Consider the following 25,287-nt stretch of genomic DNA (forward strand, 5'->3'; position numbering starts at 1 on the left):
CTTATTGACGATTTGGTCATAGAACATGCCAGGATTCTCCTGATTGGGGACTTCAATTATTGGTTCAACGACCCGTCGGAAGGTCCCCATTCTTGTGAACTCACCGAGCTCCTTACCAACCTGAATTTTGTACAACATATGTTTTCACCTACTCACTGTAAAGGCCATGTGCTGGACCAGGTTTGGTCTAATTCCCCACTGGTCACAACACCTGGTACTACCCCATGTGTTTGGTCGGACCACTTTCTCCTTAGATTCAACCTCGTCCATGCCCTTAAAAGAACTACCGCCGTGACGGCAGGGGGGCATGCAAGAAAATGGACCTCTCTAAACAGACCGGAATTTCTGCATACACTGGCTATGTCTATTCCACCTTATCATCCAGATATTAATACATCGGAAACTAACATCTCAGACTGGTTGCAAGCAGCTAGCGACATCCACGCTCCATTTAAAAAGGTCAAACTTGCCCGACGTGCGGATGCACAAAATGGTTCTCACCGGACCTTAAAGCTAAGAAATTGGCCCTGCGCCAACTTGAACGCTGTTGGCGACGCAGCTATGCCCCTGATCTAAAAGTCAGTTACACTAAGGCCAGGAAAGAGTATATGAAAAATGTCTTAGCCTCTAAAGCTGCTTATTTCTCCTCCCGCATTATTTACTCCACGAACAGATCAAAAGATATCTTTGCTATTCTCAACGAGTTAACGATTCTAGACAACGTCCGTCCAAAAGCAGCTCAGTCTCAGATGCTATGCGACTCTTTGAATCTTTTTTTCATAGAGAAAATTGCACTTATAAAAGCCACTATCCCACAAAACCTACACCCCACTGTAGATGACTCAATTAGGACTAATCATAACTGCTCATTAAATAGCTTTCCCCTCATTAATCCGACCCAATTTCAGGAATTGTTGATGAGAGTGAAATCCGGTGCCCCTTCGGATAAGTGCCCGCCCTATATTTTGAAAGACTGCCTCTCAGCTATCCCGGCCCCGGCATGCACCCTTCTAAATGATTCACTGACTTCCGGCCTGGTTCCCCTTGCATTCAAGGCGGCTACAGTCATACCTCTTTTTTAAAAAAACGGGGTGGATCCTACCTGTAATGCAAACTATCGACGATTTCCCTTCTGCCATTTCTGGCAAAGGTTTTGGAGGCTCATGTGGCCAAATGCCTTTCCAACTTCATGGAAGAAGCTGAGTGCCTTGACCCACATCAGGCGGGATTCCGCCCCGCCCACTCGACTGAGGCAGTAGTAGTCTCGGTACTCGACTCACTCCGTGACTATGCAGACAAACGTTCCCCTCAGCCTTTGGTCCTCTTGGATTTGTCGGCCGCATTTGACATGGTCGATCATACCATCTTGATCGACAGTGTCACCCAGGCCGGCATCCGGGGCACGGCAGCCAGCTGGTTGAAGTCCTTCCTTGAGGGCCGTACTCAGGCAGTCCGCATGGGTGACCTGGTGGGCACCACTCAAACCATCACGTGTGGTGTACCCCGGGGTTCTTCCCTGTCACCTCACTTCCTTAATCTCTACATCTTCCCACTCATTCAGGCTCTTAGAGATAGACAGGTGACAGTGCTCAACTATGCGGATGACCTGCAACTACTGTTCACAATGGATAATTCTGGGGTTTCCATATCTACCTTCCTATCTACCTTGAGGTTCATTCAAGCGTGGATGGACCAAAACCACCTGAAATTGAACCCAGGTAAAACGGAGCTGATCCTCACAGGAGACAGTGCTAAATATTGGGGCCCGCACTACTGGCCGTCAGAAATGGGCCAAGCACCAGTTCCCTCTACCTCAGCAAAGACACTGGGAGTCATTGTGAACAGTGACCTATCACTCAAAGCACAAGTAGGTCAGGTTGTCTACAAGGGCTTTTTCCAACTCAGGAAAATTCGGAAGGTCCGCCGTCTTTTCACACGGGAGGCCTTGACGCAGGTGGTGATCGCCACTGTGATCTCCAATTTAGACTACGCCAACTCGATCTATCTGGGCCTGCCTCTGTACCTAAATAAACGCCTTCAGATGGTGCAGAACCATGCAGGCAGACTGATCTTAAATCAGCCTAGTTGGAAACCTGCCACCCCACTTCTGTCAAAACTCCACTGGCTCCCTGTGGCTCAACGCAGTACCTTCAAGGCGGGCTGCATGATCTTTAAAGCTCTACACTGCAAATGTCCCACATCCATCAAGAGACTTATCATAAAGTATGCCCCGGTTAGAAATCTGCGCTTGACCAATCAAGGTTTCCTTCAGATGCCATCTTTTAAGCGCAAACATGCGGGCGGATGCAGATTCGGATCTCTGGCCCCAAGGCTGTGGAACACCTTCCCTCTGGAGATCCGGCTCTGCCCTGACCTTCTGTCATTTAGGAAAGCCTTAAAGACCTGGCTTTTCCAGCAAGCTTTTCAATAAATCCCGGTCGCCTGCTTTCCTGTCATACCCTCTATCACTGACAGCGCCAAGAAACCAATCGGTGTTAGTGCGCTTAAGAAATTTCTTTTAACATAACATAACATAACATGTGCAGTAGGATCAGTGACCGTTATTAATTGGTTCCAGACAGGAATGTGCCTACCAGTTATCGGAGACTGTTAACTCCACCAACTCATCGATTGTGCCTTCCAAAATGTCCTTGTATGGTCATAAATCTGCTCTTGTCTTTTGTACCGCCTTTTCTTGAGCCCCCTCATTGTGTATCAAAGGGGTCATGTGCTCTAGTTCGATGTGCTACTCGATACAATACCGAAGGGTGTTGTGTGGGCTGTAGTACCACCTTTAAAGGTTTAATAAACTTTGCTTTCGTATTTCCAGTTTCATTGCCAACTTTTTCCTAAGGTCTGAGGACTCTGTGCAGAGAAGGGTGTACCCTTGCACTAAGTAGGCCTGGCTGAGGTTTGCTTACAACAAATTGGCGCCCGACACGTGGGGCTCATCGGCGACTCAGATGTCCATAGGAGCGGTCGTGACAAAGGATTGGAATCTCGCTGCGGAAGCGTACGCATGCCAGAGGAGACCCGAGTCTTGGCATCCAAGGCGTTTTTTCCATTCTTTCCGATCTGACCATGCAGGTGGTGCCGGTCCTCGACTGAGATCTCTTCTGTTGGATTGCCGTGCAGTGGCCGTTTGGTCGAATTTAGAACTTGGCAGTTGGAGACTGGACACCCTGTGAGTGGTAAGAACCGTTATACGGTACTTTCTGTGGGTTTTGGAAGCCTGTGAATGGCAAGGCAGTTTTAGGATATGCTTGCTGTGGCAATTTTGGAAGGACTAGTCGCTGATGTGTATGTGTATGTGTATGTGAAATATATGTGTTGCAATACATATAGGCAGGTAATGAGAAGATTATTCTCCATGACGATTTTGATATGAACGGCACAACATATTACAGATACTTCAATTGCTACTTTGATTATAATATTGCAAATTCTGCACTACTTTTGGCATGCCTGTTTTTAGCGCACTTCGTAGAATGTGCTGCCTTTGTGGGAATAACCGGTTAAAACTTGAGAAATCGCAACCGGCTCCCCCAGAGGGGACGCCTCATCGAGAAATGTATGTAAAATATGGTCTTTCTTCTATAATGTACAGCACGTTGTGGAGGAAATACACGCGAAAGGATCCTGAGTTGTGTTGGCCGAAGTATGGGTCATTTGATATGCGAAAAATTGAGTATGTGGAACAGTGTATGTTTAAGAGAAAATCTAGACAAGATATGTTTGAAAGTGTGCGAATGTGGGTGAAAGAAGTACGTGAGCGTGAGAAACGTGAGCAAGCGCTGATTGAGAAAGAGCAATGGAAGAATGTGTATGAAAAGGCGCAAGAATTTAGGAAAAAGGAGGCAAAAGAGTTGGAAGAGAGACAGGAAAAAGAGCGTAGATTACAGATATCTGGCCAATATGCTGTTCGACAACCTCTTTATCCTGTCCCTAATAAACCGCAAGATGATTTTTCTTTGTTAGATCGCCCTCCGCCTCCGTATAGCGTTCGGTCCGCCTCATCCAGGGACGATGAGGATTCTGATGCTGATCAAAAGAAACCGAGTACCGGCTCCATGATTTCGGTCGAACGGGTGGCTGAACTTAGGAACCTGGCTCGGAAGTCACTCAAGGATATGGTTACTGTTTTAGAGATTTTAGACGCTCTTAAGGGATGGCATGATAGAGAGCAGATGTATTTTACTGAACATTTTGCAGATGAATTCGTTGAGATGTTTTGAAAAGTATCTGATGTTCTTGAACCTGATGATGTGGCAACTGATTGTAAGCAATTACATAAAGGTTCTTTCCCTCTTTCCCAGCTGACTGATATCATCAAGCGACTGGTTAAACTTCGAAACAATGCGCTTCGCCTACAGGAGGAGACATGAAAAACTAAAACAGATGACCGAACGAGATTGAGCGACGGGAAACAATCATCTATTTTTGAAACAGATAAGACCGCAATAGTGCATGCAAAGCCTATGCATGAGGCTGCGCCTTTATATGTTCCTCCTAAAGGAGCGGGTACCAATGATGACAAATATTCCGTAGATGCAAAAGGGTATTTTATTTATAATTGGGTGTATACTCCCTGGAATAGTGCAGATGTTATGGCACTTAAAGCTGCATTGCCTGACCCCCGTAAAAACCCTGCTGCCTTTTATGAAGAAGTTGAGAGAGCTTTAAATTCTTGTACCATGACGCTGGCTGATATCGATTTGTTTTTCGGGCTTATATTGCCGCCTGATATGAGGCGCTCCGTGCGTAAAGTCAATGACCGTGCAGCATACGGGGCAGTATGGAAAGAGATAGAAAGGGAAGATGCGGATAGGGAACCAGCGCAAAAGCCATGTCAATTGATTTTAGATTTCCCTGGTGCAATATTGACTAAATTAAAAACAATTATTCCCCCTAAAAAGATTGATTTGACTATTTTAGCATCCTGTAAACAAAAGACAGATGAATTGGTTTCAGATTTCTTTACACGTTTTGAGGAGGCCTTTCATGATTTTAGTGGCCAGTCGCTAACGGACGATACGGGCCGTCATTTATTTGTAGACGAGTATGTTACGAATTTATTACCAGGGGTGGCTAACTGCTTGAAATCTAGCGAAAGATCTTGGACAACTTCTTCTCCGGCATCTGTCCTGACAATGGCTCAATATTACGAGCAATGTATGAATGTTTGATTTGTGGTAGTGCACTCTTAGTTTACCTGGTTTGTGTGTTTCAAATATAATCATACAGGTCGTTGGTGCATAGGTTGGTACCCTACTGAGCTCTTAGGGTATGTATAACAAGTCTTGACATGTGTGCTCTGTGGAAACAGGACCCACTCCTTCCTTGCACTCCTTTTTCTTTCTTTCAATTCTTACTCCATAAATTCAAATACTTTTTCTTTGAAAATGTATTTTCATTTTCAAATCATATAACAATTCTGAAGTTGGAATGTACAACACGCACACGTTTTTTAACGAGCGGCGAAAGGTTATAGGATGTTTTGGAAATGGGGGAGCAGATAATAACTATGTACAGAATTGTTATATGATTTAGCTCCGGTTGGAGTTGTTGCATTACTGGACCACAGTACTTAAATATGTGTATTATATTTTCAGAAAAATAATCCCCTAATGAAGAGCGTAATGCTTGAAATGCATTGGGACTAATTATAATCATGTAAAAACATCATGAAAGATATATGAAGTATATGAATTGAAAAACTCGCTACAAAAATGATTCGAAAATGAAAATAAATTTTCAAAGAAAAAGTATTTGAATTTATGGAGTAAGAATTGAATGAAAGAAAAAGGAGTGCAATGAAGGAGTGGGTCCTTTTTCCACAGAGCACACATGTCAAGACTCAATATTACGAACGTCAGGAACTTGAAGCGAAGGGCAATGAGGAAAAGAAATCTAAAGAATTAAAAACAAAAGTCATGTTATCTCAGGTCTATGGTCCACCTTTTCGAGATAATGATAGAGGCCGACGAGGATGTTCTAACTCCTCCTCTACTCGTTACTCTTTGGCTATTGATCAATATGCGTATTGTTAGAAATTTGGTCACTGGGCAGATGAGTGCCCATTGATTCTCTCACAGCGCTATGTCCGTAGCCGAGGATCCATGAGGAACCGCTCGGGAAACTCAGGATCTAGAGGCGCTATGAATGATCGCGCTAGGTTTGATTCTAATGTGCAGGTACAAAATGGGTCTAATGCTTTTGATAGGCGTAACCAATACCAAATGTCTGATTATGCGCAGCCTGAGTTGCATGATTCTGCTTTTGCATATGATTGCGTAGGATGGGGTAAGGAATCAGTTAAAGTTCCAGTAGATCATGAGGGGTCATTATGTTACAGCACATGTTTTGGGTTCTACTGATCAGTTTCTGGTTGATACAGGAGCTACTCGTAGCGCTTTGTCTAAACAATTGGTTCCAAGGGCTCCCCTGTCCGGCTTAACGATTACATCAATAGGGTTCGATGGAACTCATTCCCATAGCCCATTGTCACAACCACTTGCGTTTCATGCTGATAAGTTTACTGCCTCATGCCCATTTTTGCTTTCCCCGAACACGCCAGATAATATTGTGGGTCTTGATATGCTCAAGTATTTCAGAGCCACAATACGATGTTCCCCTGAAGGAGTGCGTGTGATTTTGAATGACAATCCCCCAATAACAGACAAAGTTTGCATTGTTCGAGAAGATACTGCATTAGCTTCTCTACCTAACACTCGGTGGGCCACTTCAGATACAGATGTGGGTAAGATGGTTATTCCACCAGTACATATTAGTGTCAAGGAGGGAGCTGTGTTGCCACGCCTGCCTTAATATCAAATTTCACAGGAGGGTGGGGAAGCACTCACACGAATTGTACAAGATCTTATTCAAGTTGGGGTTGTTGAGGAAGTTCCATTTAACATTTGTAACAGTCCGATCCTCCCGATTTTGAAGAAAGACACTGATACAAGGATCTACAGATTTATTATCGATTTGCGGGAGGTCAACAAGATAGTGGTGCCACAATAGGAAGTGATTTCTGACATCACAACGCTCCTTACCATATTTCCGCCTACTGTAGCAACGTTCTCTGTTATAGACTTGAAGAACGCTTTATTTTCGATCCCTATTCATCCTGATAGCCGATATTTGTTCGGTTTCACTTTGAATAACCGATCGCATAGATTTTGCAGAGTTCCCCAAGGCTATGGCATCTTTCTGAGATTGTCTGGCTTTCTTTTTCCACAATGCTTCTTCTACTCTCATGATGCATTCTGCATCCCATGTCCCTGAGACAGGGAATCTATACTTCTCTTCCAGATCCTTAGTGTAGTCCACCCACAAGTCTAAATACAGCATGGCATCTAAGCCATGCTTGTGGTACATAAAATATCCTGGAGTGTCCCTAGGCGGGACGGGAACTGCTTCTTCGAGTATCCCTTTCCTAGTACCTATCTGACGTAATTTTGAGAACAGCGGCATGATTGGAGTGATTTGGACGTGAACACAATAAACACAGTAATAAACAGTAAACAATCATTCACCCCACGACAAAAAACACATTAAAACATTTCAGACTGAAACCTGATACATAGAGAACACATATTCTGGAAATCTCGAGATAATACTGAATAACTAGATGCACTGCTAAAACAGTACAGACAATACCGGTCCCATAAAGAGACACGTCGGACCGTATTCACCTGAGGGAACATGTCAGGACCAGGTCTGTGTACCCAAACCTGTCTTTACCGGGCACAAATTAATGAACCCGTCTAGATGCGTTCCCAACAACGGTACTCACCGGGAAGCAAGAAACTGAAGGCCTCGGAAACTGGACTGGACTGGACTGCTACGACATCTGACTGGCACGCATCACGCTACCACGCATGCGCTTGGAACAGGTGGGCCTCCGGACACCTCGGACCTTGCTCTCTCGACTAGGGCTCTGGTCGGGATCCTCCGCATTCCTCACCACCTCGTCTGGACGTCGGACCGCAGTCTCCGTCTCCCTCGTGGGCCCGAGGGAAGATAGCAGGAAAACCCGCAAACGTGCACGGTTTCCGTCGGGGCTGTAGAAGGGGTCAAAGGCCGCGTGACTTCACCGGCGAGTTGGGAAGGGGGGGGTCCCTATTCGGGCGCCAAATTATGTGGTAAATTTATTTTACCGTAGCATTTTTCCATATAATTATCAATAAAAGACAGCTCATTTAAATGAGAGGCAGAGTCCGTGGTATCTGAGTCATACGGGCTTTAATGGACAATGATCCTCGAGGATGGGATATCATGTTCCATCACCACTAAGGTTCAGGAAGGGACATTCAACGTTTTATTAGCATTACACATTATATATAGTAAAGTGGTACAATTGAGTCCAATACAGTAGGCGTAACAGGTGAAAAGAGAGAGATAAGAACACATGTGCGTAATAGGAGGCGTGTAAAAAGGCGTACACATGGGCGTGCACTGTACATGTCAGAGAAACGTCACAAGAAACGTCACATGTGGGTGGAGGCATAGAGAAACTTTGCAGGATCAGCAGAAACCCTTGACCTGTATGCGCGCGCAACTAGCATGACGTGTAACTGGGGGCTTTGACTTTAGCACTAGTGGAGGAGACTGGTGTCTGGAATGTCAGGGCAACCTGTGCCTATAGCATATCTGGTATCTTATGTTTAGAGGATGTAGTGTCTGAAGTAAAAGGTCTCTCGGGCAGAGGCCGTACAATACTGAATGCTAGTGCGTGCAGACGTGTCTTGGTGCAACGTGCGGAGCTATGGACCTACCATGGTAACGGGTTCAGTAAATCACTTGCAAGGAGGACAGGAAGGCCGGGCCCTTTGCTCTGTAGCCGGGAATATGTTTACCTATTTCACTAGACTGGAATGTGTTTTCGAGGAGGCTGAGCAGATATCTGTAGGCAAAACATGAATTTGGCAGGCAAGCAGGCCGAGCCGGGCACCGCTGTGCTGGCAGGAAGTAAGGCAGGGGTCAGGGATGCATACAGCTTTCGGAGACAGGAGAGATGAGGCTCGGGGGCCTCGTTTAAGGGCCAGGAAACATGGAGAAAACGTGTGCGAAATTCAGAAGTGCACCATGTAAAGACGTTGGCACCGTATGCCTAGAAGCCTAATCAATGGGATTTCTTTGCATGACTAGATAGCTAACATGTTAAGGATGGACGGAAATGTATTTGCGTCTGTCTAGCATGTACGGAACAGAAGTTACACGACATACAAGGAACATGGGTGCATGGATAGGGTGCGAGTGGGGGACACATTAGCTACCTGAAAATTTCTATTACCTCATACTGAGAGTCCTAGTATTTACAGTCAAGCATTGAAAAAACAACTTGATTCTTGTGTTCTACCCGAGGGTGTGGCGCTCATTCAGTACGTTGATGATATTCTGTTAGCAGCTGATACCCCCGAACAATGTGAGAAATGCACTCTGTCTTTGCTCTCTTTCCTTGCTTCACACCATCACAACGTCTCCAGAAAGAAACTGCAGTATTGTAGACCAAAGGTAACCTACTTAGGTCACCTTTTGTCTAAGGAGGTGGGTGCGCTCACATCAGATCGCATTCAAGCAATTTTAGATACACCAGTACCTTCTACACAGAAAGGGGTTTGAGCATTTTTGGGCCTTACTTCTTTTTGTAGGCAATGGATATTAGGATTTTCACACATCGTTAAGCCCTTGTTAGCACTATTGACAAAAGATACTCCAGTACCCCTCCACTGGACAGATGAATGTGAGAATGTTTTCCGAGAGTTACGACAAGCCATTTGTTCAGCATCAGTGTTAGGTACTCCAGATTATACAAAGCTTTTTACATTAAATGTACACAGGAGGGATGGATGTGCATTGTCAGTTTTAGTACAGACACACGGCGATAAGCAACATCCTTGTGCATATTTTTCAGCAGTACTTGATCCTGTTGCTCGAGCGTTGCCTGGATGTTTCCGCTCGTTTGCAGCAACAGCTGTGTCAAAAATCCAGAGTGAAGGGATAGTCTTATCACATAAACTTTTGGTGTTGGTACCTCATGCTGCTGATGCTCTTTTGAATCAAACAAAGACGCAGAATTTAACTAGTGCTCATCTGACAGGATATGAGCTGACGCTGCTGGCTCCTTATATTACACTGAAGAGATATGCAACGTTAAACTCAGCCACGTTGTTGCCATTTCCGGCGACTCACCCTGAGGCACAGGAAACACACAATTGTATTTTTCTGACTGAGGAACAGTCAAAGGGTCATATTGATTTGCAAGATACGCCCCTTCAAGACGTGGACGGAGAATTGTGGGTTGATGGATCTTGTCTGAAGTTACCGGATGGTACAACTTCAGCCGCATATGCAATTACTATGCTTCTCACGATAGTAGAGACAGCTCGTATACCACAGAAGTCAGCTCAAGCATCAGAACGGATAGCTTTGACACAAGCGTGTGAACTTAGTACAGGATTGTGTGTGAACATTTATACAGATAACTGCTATGCTATTGGAATGGCCCATGATTTTGGCCTGCTCTGGAAGGAAAGAGGCTTTTTGACATCACATGGGATACAGATAATGCACGGAGAACTAGTGCATAATCTTTTGACTGCATTAACATATCCAAAGAAAATAGCTATAGTGAAATGTAGTGCACATAAGAAAGTGACTGATAAGGTGGGACTAGGAAATGCCTTTGTAGACCGAGTGGCACGTGAGAATGTGATGCAGCCTGACACTACTTCCATGTATGTAGTGAAATCGCAAGCTGAGCGGTGGCACGATGACAGGAAAGAAGTATTAGAGATACAAAGGACCGCTTCTGATAAAGAACGGGAGCAATGGTCCATTGATGGAGAGCTGGATGATGAAGGTTGTTGGCGAAACAAACAGATGGATAAATGGAAATTGCCTATAGCTTTTGTACAACCTATGGTTCAGATGGCGCATGGGCTGGCACATGTTGGAGCTTCAGCAATAGTGAAATTGTTTACCCAAGTTTGGGAGCATCCAGAGATGCTAGCACAGCTAAGAGTGTAGTACAGTCCTGTATGATGTGTTTACGATTTAATCCTGGAAAAGGGACACAAACTCCATCAGGAGGGTTTGCTACACCAACTGCACCTTTTGAGGATTTACAAATGGATTATATCAAGTTTGAACACCGTAATAATTTGAAGTACGTCTTGGTGGTGGTATGTGCCTTTAGTAAATGGATTGAGGCATACCCTACCAAGGACAATACTGCAATTACTACGGCAAAGCTGCTTTTGAAGGAATTTTTTCCTCGTTATGGTGTTTGCAGATTTTTGTGAAGCGATAACGGACCTCATTTTGTAGGGGAAGTTATAAAGTATGTCTTGAAAAGATTAGGGATCAAACAGAAGTTTCTTGCAGTATTCCACCCACAATCAGCAGGATTGGCGGAAAGATACAATGCAACACTGAAACTAAAACTAGCTAAAATACAGGCTTCTACTTCTCTGACTTGGCCAGATGCGTTGCCACTGGCATTGTTGTCAATTAGATCAGTACCTCATTCTCGGATGGGCCTCACACCTTATGAGGTCCTTTTTGGCCGACCCATGAATATCTGGGGAATTCCTAAACCAAGTTCTGTGTATGATGTACCTTGTGTCTTAATGAATGACTATTTGGCACAATTAACCGATAACTTGGTTTCTATTCATCAACAGGTTCGAGAAGCACTTCCCGACAGATCCACAAGAGAGGGCCACAACCTCCGACCTGGTGATTTTGTTCTTCTGAAATCTTTTGAGAGGTCGAGCAATTTGGAACCGAGGTGGCGTGGGCCAGAGCAGGTGCTACTTGCTACAAGAACAGCAGTTTAGTCACGAATCGGAAGAACTGGGTTCATGGGAACCATTGTTGCCGAGTACTCCCGACTTTGGTAGAGCCTGCTCTACTGACCGACCACCAAGAGGTTCTGACAGCGGATAGAGGTCGTGCTGTGATATCTGACAGATCTGAGGAGTTCTTCCCGGACCAGACAGTCCCTGGTGCAACCAGATATAATTTGAGGCCGAGAGAGAAATCTGCAGAATTGTGAAAGTTGTCTGAGCATTCCATGGGTCAGTGAAACGGAGAGCCGATGTGGCAAGGGGGGGAGGATAAGCCCTGCATTAGAGCAGTGACACCCATCTTGGTTCGTGGTGAAGAAATCAACGGCTACCCAGGGGTAAGAGCTTTGACAACTACTTTAGTTTCAGGAAGATTTGTTTTGTGCCGTGACTGAGAATGGAGAAGAAGAAGAAGATTTTTTGGGTTATAGGGTTTATTGTTGCCTTGATGATTGTGGCAGTAATAACATGGTCTGTTGAGGAAACAACTCCTGCTCGTGAGTTGTTCATTATTACTATGCCTGCACAAGAGGAGCATTATTTCTTTATGCTCCCATATCAAGAATTGAAACATCCACAATCTTATTTGAAAAATACATTCGTTCAAATGTTACATCATACCCACATCGCTACTAATGTGACAAAGTGTTGGATTTGTGGGATGATGCCTGCACACCAAAAGAAAGGTAGTAGACCGTTTATACCTCTCCCTTTTTTGCATAATGGCTCTTGTTGAGCCTGGTATACTTTTCTCTTTGCGACTAGGCAGACTGCTTTTCCGGTTAAATAAAGAGTGCCATCAGGAAAAAGATGGGTATCCTCAAGAGAATGAAACTATATGGGAGTGGGAAGAATATCGACCGGACAATGTTTCAACACCATATATCTTCACCAATACAAGAGACTCATTTGAGGCTGAACATTTTGTTATTTCTGTTACCCAGACACCAGCGGAACTATTTGTACAGAGCATTGGACATATCCCTGTGGGAATTAGTGATTGTATCACTGTATTAAATATAGATGGTTTAAACAATAGTACTTTTCTAGCTTCGCACAATACCTATTTTGTGTGCGGAAATCAAGGATATTATTGATTGCCAGCCGGATGGACTGGTATTTGCTATGTTTCTTTTCTGTTGCCCCCTGTGTTTTTAGCTCCTCCAATGTATCAAATACATCTTAAATTGTTCAATAATATTACTGTAAATAGGTACAGGAGAACATTGACTACTGATGATGTTGATCAGACTGACAGTAGCCTGCAACAGTATGTAGATTTCAATTTAGGATTGTTCTTTTTTGTAGGTGCTGCATTAAATAGCAGGAAAATACGACGATTGACTAGAGTAGTGGAAGCTGTTACTGAACAGACAGCTGCAGCTTTAGGAAATATTACTGAAGAATTGCAGGTTGCAAGAATTGTAGCTTTGCAGAACTGAATGGTTCTGGATGTAATGTTAGCAGATAGAGGTGGTGCATGCCGTGTTATTGGTAGTAGCTGCTGTATGTTTATCCCTGACCATACCCCATCAGTGTATAAAGCGATTAATAAACTTCATAAAATCGCTGCAGACATTCACACAGAAAATGGTACATTGACATTTACAGGATGGTTTTGCACTTTGATCTCTGCTTGGGGCTGGAAAGTATTAACAGTCCTATGTATAATCATTGTAAAAAAATGTTCCTGTAGGGTCTGTATTCAATGCAGCCCAATGATTTTTCTATGCAGCCCAATGATTTTTTCTATGTGTGTCAATGTCTGTAATAATATTACAGAAGTCAAAATGCAGAATGATCTGAAAAAGGAAATAGCTAGTATGATGGCCATTGATATAAGAGATGAATATCTGGCCTTTCCTAGGAAGTCGAATGTCTTCAGCTAATGCTGAAAGGGTCGTCTGTTGGAAATCAGCAGCGGTTAGATTAAGCATTAGCAGAAGACATGCTTTGGTTTTTACCATTATCGTAATAAATGTGTCAACTCCATCTTGAATTTGTAGCGGCCATTTTGTATGCCATACTTTGCCATGTGCTCGACATGTGCTTGGTCCTACTTTCTTGTTCATTGCGCCTGCAGTCTGCCCGGCAACAGGCTATTTTTAGTAGTCTCCACTTCCAGCATGCCCAGACATGCGCAGTAGGATCAGTGACCGTTATTAATTGGTTCCAGACAGGACTCTGCCTACCAGTTATCGGAAACTGTTAACTCCACCCACTCATCGATTGTGCCTTCCAAAATGTCCTTGTATGGTCATAAATCTGCTCTTGTCTTTTGTACCACCATTTCTTGAGCCCCCTCATTGTGTATAGAAGGGGCCATGTGCTCTAGTTCGGTGTGCTACTCGATACAATACCGAAGGGTTTTGTGTGGGCTGTAGTACCACCTCTAAAGGTTTAATAAACTTTGCTTTTGTATTTCCAGTTTCAGTGCCAACTTCTTCCTAAGGTCTGAGGACTCTGTGCAGAGAAGGGTGTACCCTTGCACTAAGTAGGCCTGGCTGAGGTTTGCTTACAACAAATTGGCGCCCGACACGTGGGGCTCATCGGCGACTCAGATGCCCATAGGAGCGGTCGTGACAAAGGATTGGAATCTCGCTGCGGAAGCGTACGCATGCCAGAGGAGACCCGAGTCTTGGCATCCAAGGCGTTTATTCCATTCTTTCCGATCTGACCATGCAGGTGGTGCCGGTCCTCGACTGAGATCTCTTCTGTTGGATTGCCTTGCAGTGGCCGTTTGGTCGAATTTAGAACTTGGCAGTTGGAGACTGGACACCCTGTGAGGGGTAAGAAACGTTAAACGGTACTTTCTGTGGGTTTTGGAAGCCTGTGAATGGCAAGGCAGTTTTAGGATATGCTTGCTGTGGCAATTATGGAAGGACTAGTCGCTGATGTGTATGTGTATGTGTATGTGAAATATATGTGTTGCAATACATATAGGCAGGTAATGAGGAGATTATTCTCCATGACGATTTTGATTTGAACGGCACAACATATTACAGATACTTCAATTGCTACTTTGATTATAATATTGCAAATTCTGCACTACTTTTGGCATGCCTGTTTTTAGCGCACTTGGTAGAATGTGCTGCCTTTGTGGGAATAACCGGTTAAAACTTGCAGATGAGGGCGAACCCTTGCACTAAGTAGGCCTGGCTGAGGTTTGCTTACAACAATCCCAGATCCGCAGTTTCCACCGATCAAGGCACGGTCCCCGCTGGCACTCCAGATCAACTCAGTTATACTGACCCACTCCCTAAGAGCGTGTAATGACTGTACAAAATCGGATATGCCGGGGAAGTTAACATTCAACAGATTAGTCCAATCCCCTCTGTGATATTTCGTTTTAGTGGAGACTAGGCTATGGCAAAGGGTTTTTGGTTTTGCCATCCTGTCGTGACACAGCAGCGATCACAAAGCTCTGTCCATGGAATTGGAGATGGCTGACTTGGGAAACTTCATGGCTAGCTCTACCTCCCCAGACAATAGAGTAATACTCTCAAATAACAGATTAAGAAAATGGTGGGGGGCTATCCACCAGTCACCTGATAAGCTGCCCACATCATATTTAACAATTATTCCGTCCTTACTAGAAATGTGGGAGCTCACAGATATATAGGGCGTATCACTAACTAATGACAGAGGTGCAGAACTGCATGCAGAGTTGAATTCCAAACGAGTTGATATATTTTATCCAAAGGTATCTTCTAGGGTAAAAAAAGTATGGGATATGTCCCAAACTAAACACAATCAGATGTTGTTTAGAGATAGTATTCAGCAAGCACAAAAGACCTGGGAACTGGATAGATGGGATGCTTTAAAAACTACCCTATCCAACAAGGACATGAAGACTTTTTGGACTATAATCAGTACAGGCTGTAAGGAAGGGAAGTCAGCCATAGAGGCATAGAGCCAAATATAGCAGCAGATGTGCTGAAGACACAGTTGCAGGCCCTGTAAACTATAGAGGAAGCAGATTGTTCAATAAACGAAATATCTATAATCTCCTCAGGGGCCATCTATAATATGCTTCCTAAGATTACCTTGACTGAAGTATTAAATGCAATAAGTGGGCTCCCCATTGGTAAAGCACCGAGGTTGGATAAGTTACCAGGATAAGTTACATGGGGATCTCATTCGGGCATCTCGTTTGGGCATCCTACGGATCCTGTCACCACCCCCTTGGTCCAACCCTCTAGACAGCCTAGCCCATCTACATGCCCACCTACACAAGCCATCAGTAGCCTCCCTAAACCTTCTTCCTAAAATCCACACTTCCGTGGGTAAACAGGAACTCAAGTCTCTGGTCGTCTTAGCCACACTACTAAGCATAATACCTCTACCTCAAATCCACCTGATCCTGAGGATACTGGAACTCATGACTCTTTTCGACTTACCCACACCACTATGCCTATTGACACTTCCTCCCTGGCCATACCCCCTAGACCTCATAGCCCGTCTACCAGACGTCCTTCACAAGCCATCAGTAGCCTCCCTAAACACTCTACCATAAATCCTCCCTTCCGCAGGGATACTGGAACCAATGACTCTGGTTGTCTTAACTTCACTACTATGCCCACTGCGCTCCCCAACAAGTAAGTTCCCTCATCGCCGACCCCCTGCCCACAAGAGCACCCTTTGTTTTAGGGATTTGGAAACTCTCTAAAATAAAGCGACTGAATTAACCTTGAGCATCCACAAGTCCTTTACGGGCCTCAAAAACCTCCTGCACCTCTCTGAGTTCACTCAGACTCTCACAGAACCCTACCCCCCACATCCTACTCCAAGCCCCTTCTCCACCCATTCCTGTCACTCCTGAGATACCTTCCCCCTTACAGGCAGCCCTGCTACCTCTCAGAGGAAGAAATACAGGTCCTCCTCCTGTCCTACAAACCTACCCTTGCTACGACTAGCACTGTGGAACTTTCGGAGGATGAAATTGCTGACCTCCCCATTAGCTATGAGCATCCATGTCCCTCTGACCTGAACAAAGATCAACCCATACACACAGTTGCAATCAATCCTTACAGATCAGCCACTCTCCGCAACAGAGGAATAGTCCACAGTAACCTAGCGCCAGTCCCAAACTCCGGCCCTAATCACGATTCACATACCGTCCCCTCTCTATCTGGTCTCCTTATCAACTGCTGCTCTGCGGTAAAACATGCCGCAGATGTCGCCAATCTCATCCTGAACCTAAACACAGATGTAGCGATCCTGACGGAATCCTGGCTAAATGAATCCTCTTCGCCCTGCCTAGACTTTCTAGTCCCCCCCAACTATCTCATCATAAGGTCGGACAGGCAATCACAAAACAGGGGGTGGAATTACCTGCATCTACCGCTACAACCTCCTTATCACTGAACTTCTGTTCGAACCTACTAATTCCTGCGAATAGCTTGCCCTATCTGTCTGTAACAACACCTCCCTTCAGTGAAGGCTGCACATCATTTGCCACCCCCAGGCAAGAATGACAACTTCATAGACTACCTCATGGAAATCATCACATCCAAGGCCTCTCAGAACACCAATGACATTTTTATTTGACGACTTCAGGTGCTACTGGAATGACCCCAAGGACCCGCAGGTCAACGCCATCAGAGACTTCCTGGCCGACCAAGCCCTCACCCAAGCCTGCTCCCTCCCTACTCACTCAAAAGGGGCCACATTAGACTGGATCATCTCCTAGGAATCCACGGTCAAACTCATTTCCATAGATCCCTGCGACTGGTCTGATCACCACGTTATCACCTTTTGTCTTCCTGGCACTCACAAGACATGGACACCACAACAAGTGATCCATAAAAGATGGATCAGGGACACCAAGAACCTGGATCACGACAAATTTGCTGCCTGCTGTGCAACTGACCTCCCTCCCCCCCCCCCATATCACCACGGTCGACAATCTCACTGAACAGTATTCCACAATGATAGCCAATATAATCGATGACCTTGCCCCGCTAAAACTGAAATGAACACAGATCAAAGAAAGGAACCCCTGGTTCAACGGATGCCTTAACAATGAGAGGAGGTCCCACGGACAAACAGAACAGAACTGGAAAAAACACTCTACCGCCGACCATCTTAAACTTCTCCGCCTACAACAAAAAAACATCAATTCTAAAAAAGAATTCTTCAGAGCTGAACTGGATAACGCTAAGAATAGACCTCGCAAATTATTTGAGTTGGTCAAACACCAATCAAACAAACTTGCTAAATCAACCAAAGGAACACCTATTTCAACAATCCCATGCGAGGAATTCTCCTCCTTCTTTTGTGATAAAATCTTTGCCCTAGGAAAAGAACTCATATATTCTACCTATTCCCAAACCCCTCCTGTTCTGCATCCCCTCTCAGCACTGCCTTCCCAGACCTCCCCCAAAAACCAAGCGTCATGGTTCAACTTCAATGTCTACCATGAACACTCAATCTCAAAAACTCTTTCCGCCTTAAGCCCCAACAATCACTTCAAAGGCCCTCTCCCCTGAAACTGCCTTGCCTCTGTTTCTCAGGCTATCATCCTATCTTGGATGACTATAATCAACTCCTCTCTCTACAGGGATCAATTCCTGACTCTGTCAAAGCCGGCCAGGTGTTACCCAGTTAAAAAAAAAAACACTTTAGATCCTGCCTCTCCTAACATTTACAGACCTATCTCTAACATCCATCTCCTAGCTAAAGTGCTGGAAAAATGTGTACTTTAAACAAAAACAATGGCTCCTGTGGATAAATATCAAATACTTCTGATACTTTAGGCACACAATGGCAATATGGGTGAATATGAAGAAGACGCAAGGCAAGGAAGTAGTGTACACACTGAGCGAATGTATAAGTTATCAGAGGTTGTAGATAGAAAACAGCAATTTATATACAATTATTCACACAAATATATACATTTATTCAATAGGAAAAAGTGATAGTGTGTCCCAAGTGAATATTCTCTAACAAACGAACCTAACATATTATAGTGAAACATAGTAAAGTATAAGTGACATGAGGTTTCAGGTATGGATTTGTTTTTACAAAAAGAGGCAACCGAAGTGTTCAGTAAGGATAGATACAGCAGGTGTAATGTAATAACAGCAGTTGTCAAGCATGTCTGTCTCTTTGACAAACCATGCTTGACAACAGTTGTTAATACATTACAACTCCTGGACGCAGAAGAAATCTGGAGCTCCAATTAATTGCATCAGGTACTTAAAATCAACCTCAAAAGAAACATCCCTCTCTGGTCTTTCCACTCGCACAGAGCCCAACTGGCACAAATTAAGCACGCCTGGTCAATTCAATCAATCAAAGACATTTATAGAGCGCACTACTTACCCGTAGGGTCTCAAGGCGCTAAGGGGGGGGGGCGGGGGGGGGGTGCCGTTACTGCTCGAACAGCCAGGTCTTGAGCTTCTTCCTGAAGGTGAGGTGGTCTTGGGTCAGGCGCAGGTCGGCCGGGAGGGAGTTCCAGGTCTTGGCGGCCAGGTAGGAGAAGGACCTTCCTCCAGTGGTCGCTCTACGAATGCGTGGGCTGGCGGCAAGGGCGTGGCTGGCAGTACGGAGGTGGCGTTTGGGAGCGTAGAAGTTGATCCGGTTGTTGAGGTAGCTCGGGCCTTGATCGTGTAGGGCTTTGTGTGCGTGGGTGAGGAGACGGAAGGTGATTCTTTTGTTGACTGGGAGCCAGTGCAGGTCTCTCAGGTGTCCGGAGATGTGGCTGTTTCGTGGGATGTCGAGGATGAGTCTGGCTGAAGTGTTCTGGATCCGCTGGAGTCTCTTCTGGAGCTTGGCGGTGGTTCCGGCGTAGAGGGCGTTGCCGTAGTCCAGTCGGCTGGTGACGAGGGCCTGGGTGACGGTCTTCCTGGTCTCCGTGGGGATCCACCAGAAGATCTTCCGTAGCATGCGCAGGATGTTGAAGCACGATGAGGAGACGGCGTTGACTTGTCTGGTCATGGAGAGGGAGGAGTCCAGGATGAAGCCCAGGTTGCGTGCGTGGTTCGTCGGTTTGGGTGCGGTGCCCAGGGCGGGGGGCCACCAGGAGTCGTCCCAGGCGAAGGGCGAGGAGCCCAGAATGAGGACCTCCGTCTTGTCTGAGTTCAGTTTCAGGCGGCTGGTCGTCATCCACTCGGCTACCTCTTTCATCCCTTCGTGCAGGTTGGCTCTGGCGGTGGCGGGGTCGTTGGTCAGGGAGAGGATCAGCTGGGTGTCGTCGGCGTAGGAGATTATGTTGAGGTTGTGCTGGCGTGCGATGGCCGCGAGGGGGCTCATGTAGACGTTGAAGAGGGTAGGGCTCAGCGAGGATCCTTGAGGGACGCCGCAGATGACTTCGGTGGCCTCTGACTTGTACGGTGGTAGGCAGACTCTTTGTGTTCTTCCATCGAGGAAGGAGACGATCCATTCCAGTGCCTTCTCCTGGATTCCGACGTTGCTGAGGCGCTGCACTAGGGTGCGGTGGCAGACCGTGTCGAAGGCCGCGGAGAGGTCAAGGAGGATGAGGGCCGCTGTTTCTCCGTTGTCCATCAGGGCTCGGATGTCGTCGGTGGCGGCGATGAGGGCGGTCTCGGTGCTGTGGTTGGCTCGGAAGCCGGACTGTGAGGGGTCGAGGGATCCGTTCGTCTCGAGGAAGGAGGCCAGCTGTTTGTTGATGGTCTTCTCGATGACTTTGGCTGGAAACGGGAGTAGCGAGATGGGGCGGTAATTCTTGAGTTCGGTGGGGTCTGCTGTAGGTTTCTTGAGTAGAGCGCTGAGTTCGGCGTGCTTCCAGCTCTCGGGGAAGGTGGCGGTGTCGAAGGAGATGTTGATAATGTCCCGCAGGTGGGGTGCGATGACAGCGTCGGCCTTGTTGAAGACGTGGTGAGGGCAGGGGTCGGTCGGTGATCCGGAGTGGACGGAGTTCATCATGCAGACGGTGTCTTCGGTGCTGATCGGAGTCCAGGCTCGGAGGGTGGTGGTGGGCGGCGTTGCTGTAGTCGTGGCGTGGGTCGGATGAGTGCTGAAGCTGTTGTGTATGTCCGCGATCTTGTTGTGGAAGTAGGAGGCGAGGGAGTTGCAGAGGTCTTGCGAAGGGGTGATGTCGTTGTTTCCGGCGTTGGGGTTGGAGAGCTCTTTCACGATGTTGAAGAGTTCCTTGCAGTTGTGTGCGTTGTTGTCCAGTCGGTTCTTGAAAGTCGTTTTCTTGGCGGCGCGGATCAGTTGGTAGTGCTTCCGGGTGGCGAGCTTGAGGGTGGTCCTGTTGTCCGGTGTAGGTTCCTTTCTCCAGACTTTCTCGAGGGCTCGGCAGTTCTTCTTGGAGCTCTTGAGTTCGTCGGTAAACCATGGGGCTTTCTTGCTGCCGGGTCTGCTGGGCGGGGTCCTCAAAGGGGCGAGTTCGTCTGCGCAGTTGCTGATCCACTTCGTGAGGTTGTCGGCGGCCTGGCTGGGGTTCGCTGATCTGGCAGGAGGGTGCTGGCTCAGGGAGGCGGCGAGCTGGTCGGCTGTGATCTTGTTCCAGCTTCTACGGGCAACCTGTTGCTGGTGGTGGTGGATCGTCGTTCTTTCGAAGGTGAAGTGGACACAGCTGTGGTCCGTCCAGTGGAGTTCTGTGGCGTGGCTGAAGGCGATGTCTTTGCTGGATGAGAAGACGGCGTCGAGTGTGTGTCCGGCGAGGTGGGTGGGGGTGCTCACCAGTTGCTTGAGTCCAAGGTTGGCGAGGTTGTCGAGCAGGGTGCTGGTGTTGTGGTCGTTGTTGTTCTCCAGGTGGAAGTTGAGGTCCCCCAGGAGGATGTAGTCAGCGGAGGGGAGGGCGTGCGGGCTGATGAATTCGGCGATGTCCTCGCTGAATTGAGTGCGTGGTCCCAGGGGTCGGTAGATCAGGGTGCCTCTGAGGGTGGTCTTCGGGTCGGTGTGGATCTGGAAATGCAGGTGTTCGGCGGTGGTTAGGGTGTTGTCGGTGCTGGTCGTGATACGGATGGTGTTCCTGTGGATGATGGCGATGCCTCCTCCCACCTGGTTGGCGGTGCGGTCCCTCCGGGTGATCTTGTAGCCCTCTGGGATGGTGATGGCGATGTCGGGCGCTGAAGAGGCGTTCATCCAGGTCTCCGTGAGGAAGGCAACATCAGGGGCTGTGGTGTCGAGGAGGTTCCAGAGTTCGATGGCGTGTCTGTGGACGGAGCGGGTGTTGAGCAGGATGCACTTCAGGTGGTTGCTGCTGGTGTTCGACTTGGCGGGTGCTGGTGCGGGGCAGGTCCGGATGCAGGTGAACTTGCAGGTGTGGCAGCTGAAGGGTCCGTGGGTGCGTCGTGGTGTGGCATGGTAGCATCCTGGGAGTCGACCGGCGTTGAGTGCATTGAGGTTGGCGGCGGTGTACGTCAGGCGGGTCGGCCGGGGTCTTCGTGGGCCAGGGGTCCTGGCACTGGGCGCGGTCCAGGCGCGGACGGGCGTAGACGGGCTTAACTTTGGCGCGCCTTCGGCGCACAATCGGCGCGCACGCTGCGCGTGACCGCTGCGCGTTCGCACGGTCGCCATATATGGCGAAGTGCGCGGGGGGCGGAGCAGCTGGGAGGCGGGGAGGGTACAGAAGGCAAAAGGGGCGGGGTTAGCGGCGGTGGCGGGAAGCGGGGAGCGGGGAGGGATACAGAGGGACGAAAATACAATTTTATGCCAATCTAAACAAAAATGACAATAATACAAAATAATACAAAGATACAATTCTAAGCAAAGCTAACAATACTGACAGCAGGGCACAGGGAGAGATGCGTCGCCCAGGAGCGAGCACGGACCACGCCGCTCGAAGGAGGGGGCGTGGTCACGCGGCGGCAGCCGGACAGCGAGGCAGTAAGGCGGAGGGGGCACACGCAGCAGCTGGTGGCCGTGCGGCGCGGGGGTGTCCTACAAGTAGGTCACACTCACCTGCGTCGCACGGTCGCCATATATGGCCAAGTGCGCGGGGGGCGGAGCAGCTGGGAGGCGGGAGCGGGGAGGGTACAGAAGGCAAAAGGGGCGGGGTTAGCGGCGGTGGCGGGAAGCGGGGAGCGGGGAGGGATACAGAGGGACGAAAATACAATTTTATGCCAATCTAAACAAAAATTACAATAATACAAAATAATACAATGATACAATTCTAAGCAAAGCTAACAATACTGACAGCAGGGCACAGGGAGAGATGCGGCGCCCAGGAGCGAGCACAGACCACGCCGTTCGAAGGAGGGGGCGTGGTCACGCGGCGGCAGCCGGACAGCATGGCAGTAAGGCGGAGGGGGCACATGCAGCAGCTGGTGGCCGTGCGGCGCGGGGGTGTCCTACAAGTAGGTCACACTCACCTGCGTCGCACGGTCGCCATATATGGCCAAGTGCGCGGGGGGGCGGAGCAGCTGGGAGGCGGGAGCGGGGAGGGTACAGAAGGCAAAAGGGGCGGGGTTAGCGGCGATGGCAGAAAGCGGGGAGCGGGGAGGGATACAGAGGGACGAAAATACAATTTTATGCCAATCTAAACAAAAATGACAATAATACAAAATAATACAATGATACAATTCTAAGCAAAGCTAACAATACTGACAGCAGGGCACAGGGAGAGATGCGGCGCCCAGGAGCGAGCACGGACCACGCCGCTCGAATGAGGGGGCGTGGGCACGCGGCGGCAGCCGGACAGCGAGGCAGTAAGGCTGAGGGGGCACACGCAGCAGCTGGTGGCCGTGCAGCGCGGGGGTGTCCTACAAGTAGGTCACACTCACCTGCGTCGCACGGTCGCCATATATGGCCAAGTGCGCGGGGGGGGCGGAGCAGCTGGGAGGCGGGAGTGGGGAGGGTACAGAAGGCAAAAGGGGCTGGGTTAGCGGCGGTGGCGGGAAGCGGGGAGCGGGGAGGGATACAGAGGGATGAAAATACAATTTTATGCCAATCTAAACAAAAATGACAATAATACAAAATAATACAATGATACAATTCTAAGCAAAGCTAACAATACTGACAGCAGGGCACAGGGAGAGAGGCGGCGCCCAGGAGCGAGCACGGACCACGCCGCTCGAAGGAGGGGGCGTGGTCACGCGGCGGCAGCCGGACAGCGAGGCAGTAAGGCGGAGGGGGCACACGCAGCAGCTGGTGGCCGTGCGGCGCGGGGGTGTCCTACAAATCAATTGTATCAGAGTTTGAGCCAGGGATTGTGGCGTCCCATTTGTCATGCACCTATTCAGTGTTGTGGAAAAAAAGATGTTTGTCCCTCCAAATGGGTGAATTGCCTTTCCTATATCACTTGCAAAGATGGCACTGCACAAATACCAACATAATGTCAGGAGGGTGTGAGAGCAGCAAGGAAATACTCAAGCATGTGGCATGTCTTTGTCCTCAGTAGCAACAAGAGAGGGAGGAATAGGCAATGGCTCTTGTCCTTTTCCCAAATGTATATGTTAGAACAACGAGGACAAGACCTCAAGCAGGTACAGGTCAGGGATATTACCCTAGCTCCTGGTCAATTGGTATTAACAACAAATTGTTGTTGTTAATAAACCCCTCACCCACCTACCTGGTAGGTGGCATGCTTCATCATCGGGGCCCAGCTGGATCACCGAGTGCGATCCAGCTGTCCTGCAACGCCTGTCTACAGCAGAGCGGGATTCCATGTGGAAGTGAAAAAGTGCTATGTGTAGTGAGTTATGTGCTAAAAATGCCTATAGGAAATGCCCTTTTAAAAGTTTTAATGGAAGGGTCCTATGGCATGGGTAAAAACATAGATAGGATATAATTGAGGTAAAGATTTCCCTCTATATCACAGTCAAAAAAGTGTAGGTCTACTATTTTCAGCCTTCTACGATAGTTGTGAGGCTTTCTTCAGGACCAATGGTGTGCGGGGCCCAAAAAAAAAAGGCTTTACAAGGCCAGAGCAGTGTCTAGGTATATCAACGCGCACCCTAAAGCGCGTTGTGTATGTGGTGGATCAATATACTCACAGATCCAATTCGTAAAGTATCTGAAAAGGAAACAAAGCAATGCGAGGCATATCTTATCCGCGTAATCAGAATCGCTACTATTGTGCCTATGGTGAGCGAAAATTGCCCAGGTGGAAATACCTGCTTCATTCACACTTCATGCATATCTGGATCTTGTGCGGCATGCACGGGAACACTAAAATAATAAACCTTGCATGGCTACGATGTGCCAAGGTGGGCTTCTATCAAATGCTAATGTGAAGTTTTTATTGTGCTTAGAAATATAACTATGGCACATCCTGTGTAGTTAACCTCTGTATTAAAATAACTAGCGTGTGGTATGTGGTACTGAGAATCAACTATACATGTGCAAAGACAAGATGGAACAAACCAACAAATAACACAAAGAAGCACCGCTCACGTTAACTTTACAAGTAACTGGCTACCTGGATCCTGCCTCACTTTGGAGTGCTAGGGGACACTGAAAAAGGATAAGGATATCGTGAACAGTATGAATAAAAGAGCTTGATGCATACTGCTGC

This window comes from Lissotriton vulgaris, chromosome 7 (genome assembly GCF_964263255.1).
Source record: "Lissotriton vulgaris chromosome 7, aLisVul1.2, whole genome shotgun sequence".
Classification (NCBI taxonomy): Eukaryota; Metazoa; Chordata; class Amphibia; order Caudata; family Salamandridae; genus Lissotriton; species Lissotriton vulgaris.